The following is a 6,000-nucleotide window of genomic DNA, read 5'->3' on the forward strand; positions in this document are numbered from 1 at the left end:
AGGCTTTGGAACCCAGCTGCCAGGTGTAATCTGGGCCCACTCCTTACCAGGAGTGTGTGACCTTGAACAGGCTGCTTGGCCACCCTCCTGACCCCTCACACAAAAGTCGTCAGTAAAATGCAGTTGTGTAGATGGAATCATGTCATCTGTTTAATTCTTGGCACATTGTAAGAGCTCAATAAAGGGTCATTACTGATTATGGCCAACATTTCAGGAACCTGTCTATTCTTTAAATGAAGAGAATAACACACTGCAAATTCCTTATGGTTATAAAGCACTGTAATGTCTCCCACCATGGTCAAGTGAGACATGAACCTGGAATTGATGGCAGGTCTCATATTACCCTCAGGGACTTGGGATGCTGGTCCCACCCCACCACTAACTAGCCCTGTAACCTTGAGACTGGCCCGTCCTCTTTGATCCAACATATAGAAGCATTCTCTGCCCAGACAGTGCCATTCCTCTGCCGGGACCTCACTGTTTCTTTTGGAATTCAATCCAAGTCTAACCTGTAGCCTTATTTTCCTTTGGGGCCACACCTGCCTAGCTGCTCCCTTTGCTTCAGAGACAAGAGAGCTGCCAGGCTGAGGCACAAGAATCGCTTGAACCCGGGAGGTGGAGGTTGCATGAGCATTTCAGCCTGGGCGAATTATAAACAAATAAATTGTTATATAAATAAATAAATAAATGGTTGTATAAATAGTCATGACTTCCAGCATGTTGGATGGAAGAGCTTTGGCATGCTTGGCACAATATTGTCTTTGGATCTTTGCCATGGGAATTTGCAAGCTGCCCTTAGTGAGGCCTCTAGACAATATCCAGGCCCAAGAGCACCTATTGGGTTTACCGAGAAGGAAGGAGACTGCCCGATTCTTATGTTCTAGGCAGACTCTGAGATTCTAGTTAAAGGGATGTCAAAGTGGCATCCAGGCTAGTTTTGGGCCTCAGGAGGAGCTTAAGACCCTAGTTGTTGCCCCAAACACACACCCTAACCCAGAAATCAGAGGATTCACCAGAGATGTTCCTGTGTGCCTGGCACCACATTCCCACCCCTGCATTCAGGCTTGTTAGAGATTGAAGGTGGAACACCCCGTATATCCATCTCTCTCAGGCTGCAGGAGAACAGAGGCACCTGGGAATTTCCCACAGGACTCCTTATTCTTTCTGAATTCAGAGGGAGGGAAAGGTAGCCAAGCTCTAGTTCTATCTGCACCACCAACATTTTTGGGTAACTTTGGCCATGTCCCTGTCTTTGTACCCATTTCTTCCTTGTAAAATGAAGGACTGGGCTGATACTGTCCATCATATGTTTGGCTGTGATGCTCTTATGCAGGAAGAAGAGTGGGCCAAGGGTTGGCAAGCCAAGGCTAGGAGATTCTATTCAGTCACAAGAGGTTTCTCTCCCTGATGTGTGTCACATCACTGCCTCCACTGTGCTGACGACAGGTCAAAAGGCTCTCATTTCAAGGAGATTAAAGGCCACCATTCCTAGACCAGGATTGCAGCTCTCCACTCTCTCCTTGGCGGGGACTGGTGAGTGACAGTCTCCCTCCCTTCCTTTTTCCAGCCCCACACCCCTGACGCACCTCTATGATATCCACTTCCAGACTCTGGGAAATGTAGGGTGAGGTGGGCGATAGAACTTTGGTAGCTGCTCCTGCTGGTCACACCAGCAGCTCTTCTGAACCCTGCTTCCAGCTGCTGTCTGGAACTGTGATCCAGGTGGCTGAGAGTTTGCTCTGGGCCTCATCCTCTTGGCAGCCCTGGGTTTCAGTAACTAGGAGATGGGCTGGGGGAGCTGGAGCCTTCAACTAATTTCCCACTTTCTTTTTTTTTTTTTTTTTTTGAGACAGAGTCTCGCTCTGTCGCCCAGGCTGGAGTGCAGTGGCCGGATCTCAGCTCACTGCAAGCTCCGCCTCCTGGGTTTACGCCATTCTCCTGCCTCAGCCTCCCGAGTAGCTGGGACTACAGGCACCCGCCATCTTGCCCGGCTAGTTTTTTTGTATTTTTTAGTAGAGACGGGGTTTCACCGTGTTCGCCAGGATGGTCTCGATCTCCTGACCTCGTGATCCGCCCGTCTCGGCCTCCCAAAGTGCTGGGATTACAGGCTTGAGCCACCGCGCCCGGCCCCCACTTTCTTTTAAGGTGTCAGGTGGGGAGAGGAGGAAGTGGACACATCTTTCTCCAAGGACCCCATCTCTTCTGCAATACATGTAAGTTCCAAAGTGGGAATGCCTGGATTCAAATCTCCATTCCACTATTTTCATTAATGTATTCTTGGACAAGATTCTTGTTCCAAGTCTTGCTTTGTCCATTTGCAAAATGAACATAGTAAGAATATCTTCCTTGTGATGTTGGTATTTAGATTTCATGAGACCTTCCATGTTATAGACTCAGCACAGTGCATGGTCCATGGAAAGCACCTGGTGAAGTTCACTATTATGATAATGATCATTACTCCTATCTGTGTCCTTAGACTGAATGGAATCTCAAGAGGCCATTTCATTTGTCCTTCTGTTTCCTCCAGGCCAGTGGTCCTCAAACTTGCTGCACATTAAAACCACCTTTTAAAAATTCTAAAGTTCAGACCATAGCCCCAGACCAATTAAACTCCACTCGTTAGGTGTGGGCCCAGGCACCAGTGATTTTGAAGCTTTCTAGCTGATTCCAATGTGAGCCAGTTTGGAAACTGCTGCTGTCTGCAGTCTAACCAGCTGAGGAGTTTCTTTTAGGGGTAGTGATTCATCCTAGGAACATTATTTACCCACTAATATTGATTTGAGTTGAAACACTTCCTTTGAGACAAGCAAAATCTCTCATGCTCCATTTTAAGTCATTTTTTTTTCTTCTGAGGAAGTAGAGAATAGCTATCACCCTCCACCAAAAGCTCGGTTAGTGAGTGTGTCCTCTCTCCACTCCCAAGCCCTTCAAGGGATGACAGCAGCCCAGCAGGGGCCATCAGCTGATGGGAGGTAGATGAGGATGTTGGCATTGGATGCTGAAAGCTGATCATAGACAGAGATCAAAGAAGCTTCCTAAACTCTGCTGTCTGGGACTTCCTTTTTTATTTTATCGCAATGGAATACTTTCACATTCAGCATGAGAATATATAGAAACCGGGGTGAGTGCTGAACAAATTCCACTCAAAGACATTGCTGGACCCCTCTTTGACCCAAGCCAAACTCAGGCCTCAGGGTTTCCCAGTTGCTCCCTCGAGGCAAGGGGGCCTCTTCCTGGCTCCCCCATCCCACCCCTTCACGTGCCCATTCCTTCCTCTAGGCCTTGGCACAAGCAGTTTCTCTGGTCCTTCCCAGTCCCAGTCCCTACTGCAGAACACCCTCCCTACTGGCTTACAGTATATCCTTCAAGGTTAGCTTGAGTTTTACCTTTGCTTCTGTGAAGCCTTCTCCAGCTACTTCTCTTTCTAAAAATTCTCATCGCACTCATAGGTCTCAATGCTGTAGCCATAGCCACACAATAACACCACTCGTAAGAGCAAGCCTTTCAAAATATTTGTTGTCAGAGGGGCGGAGCAAGATGGCCGAAAAGGAACAGCTCCAGTCTCCAGCTCCCAGCGCGAGCGACACAGAAGACAGGTGATTTCTGCATTTTCAACTGAGGTACTGGGTTTATCTCACTAGGGAGTGCTGGACAATCGGTGCTGGTCAGCTGTTGCAGCCCGACCAGCAAGAGCTGAAGCAGGGCGAGGCATCACCTCACCTGGGAAGCGCAAGGGGGAAGGGAATCCCTTTTCCTAGCCAGGGGAACTGAGACACACAACACCTGGAAAATTGGGTAACTCCCACCCCAATACTGCGCTTTAAGCAAACGGGCACACCAGGAGATTATATCCCACACCTGGCCGGGAGGGTCCCATGCCCATGGAGCCTTCCTCATTGCTAGCACAGCAGTCTGCGATCTAACTGCAAGGCAGCAGCGAGGCTGGGGGAGGGGCGCCCGCCATTGCTGAGGCTTAAGTAGGTAAACAAAGCCCTGGGAAGATCGAACTGGGTGGAGCTCACAGCAGCTCAAGGAGGCCTGCCAGTCTCTGTAGACTCCACCTCTGGGGACAGGACACAGCTAAATAACAACAACAAAAACAAAAACAAAAAAGCAGCAGAAACCTCTGCAGACGCAAACGACTCTCTCTGACAGCTTTGAAGAGAGCAGTGGATCTCCCAACACGGAGGTTGAGATCTGAGAACGGACAGACTGCCTGCTCAAGTGGGTCCCTGACCCCTGAGTAGCCTAACTGGGAGACATCCTCCACTGGGGGCAGACCGACACCCCACACCTCACACGGTGGAGTACACCCAGAGAGGAAGCTTCCAAAGCAAGAATCAGACAGGTACACTCGCTGTTCAGCAGTATTCTATCTTCTGCAGCCTCTGCTGCTGACACCCAGGCAAACAGGGTCTGGAGTGGACCTCAAGCAATCTCCAACAGACCTACAGCTGAGGGTCTTGACTGTTAGAAGGAAAACTAACTAACAGGAAGGACACCCACACCAAAACCCCATCAGTACGTCACCATCATCAATGACCAGAGGCAGATAAAACCACAAAGATGGGGAAAAAGCAGGGCAGAAAAGCTGGAAATTCAAAGAATAAGAGCGCATCTCCCCCTCCAAAGGAACACAGCTCATCGCCAGCAATGGATCAAAGCTGGACGGAGAATGACTTTGATGAGATGAGAGAAGAAGGCTTCAGACCATCAGACTTCTCAGAGCTAAAGGAGGAATTATGTACCCAGCGCAAAGAAACTAAAAATCTTGAAAAAGGAGTGGAAGAATTGATAACCAGAATAATTAATGCAGAGAAGGCCATAAACGAACTGACAGAGATGAAAACCATGACACGAGAAATACGTGACGAATGCACAAGCTTCAGTAACTGACTAGATCAACTGGAAGAAAGAGTATCAGCGATTGAGGATCAAATGAATGAAATGAAGCGAGAAGAGAAGTCTAAAGAAAAAAGAAAAAGAAATGAACAAAGCCTGCAAGAAGTATGGGATTATGTAAAAAGACCAAATCTACGTCTGATTGGGGTGCCTGAAAGTGAGGGAGAAAATGGAACCAAGTTGGAAAACACTCTTCAGGATATCATCCAGGAGAACTTCCCCAACCTAGTAGGGCAGGCCAACATTCAAATTCAGGAAATACAGAGAACGCCACAAAGATACTCCTCGAGAAGAGCAACTCCAGGACACATAATTGCCAGATTCACCAAAGTTGAAATGCAGGAAAAAATCTTAAGGGCAGCCAGAGAGAAAGGTCGAGTTACCCACAAAGGGAAGCCCATCAGACTAACAGCAGATCTCTCGGCAGAAACTCTACAAGCCAGAAGAGAGTGGGGGCCAATATTCAACATTCTTAAAGAAAAGAATTTTAAACCAGAATTTCATATCCAGCCAAACTAAGTTTCATAAGTGAAGGAGAAATAAAATCCTTTACAGATAAGCAAATGCTTAGAGATTTTGTCCACCAGGCCTGCCTTACAAGAGACCCTGAAGGAAGCCCTAAACATGGAAAGGAACAACTGGTACCAGCCATTGCAAAAACATGCCAAAATGTAAAGACCATCGAGGCTAGGAAGAAACTGCATCAACTAACGAGCAAAATAACCAGTTAATATCATAATGGCAGGATCAAGTTCACACATAACAATATTAACCTTAAATGTAAATGGACTAAATGCTCCAATTAAAAGACACAGACTGGCAAACTGGATAAAGAGTCAAGACCCATCAGTCTGCTGTATTCAGGAGACCCATCTCACATGCAGAGACATACATAGGCTCAAAATAAAGGGATGGAGGAAGATCTACCAAGCAAATGGAGAACAAAAAAAAAAGCAGGGGTTGCAATCCTAGTCTCTGATAAAACAGACTTTAAACCATCAAAGATCAAAAGAGACAAAGAAGGCCATTACATAATGGTAAAGGGATCAATTCAACAGGAAGAGCTAACTCTCCTAAATATATATGCACCCAATACAG

Source organism: Trachypithecus francoisi, unplaced genomic scaffold (assembly GCF_009764315.1).
Source record: "Trachypithecus francoisi isolate TF-2019V2 unplaced genomic scaffold, Tfra_2.0 Lachesis_group11, whole genome shotgun sequence".
Lineage (NCBI taxonomy): Eukaryota > Metazoa > Chordata > Mammalia > Primates > Cercopithecidae > Trachypithecus > Trachypithecus francoisi.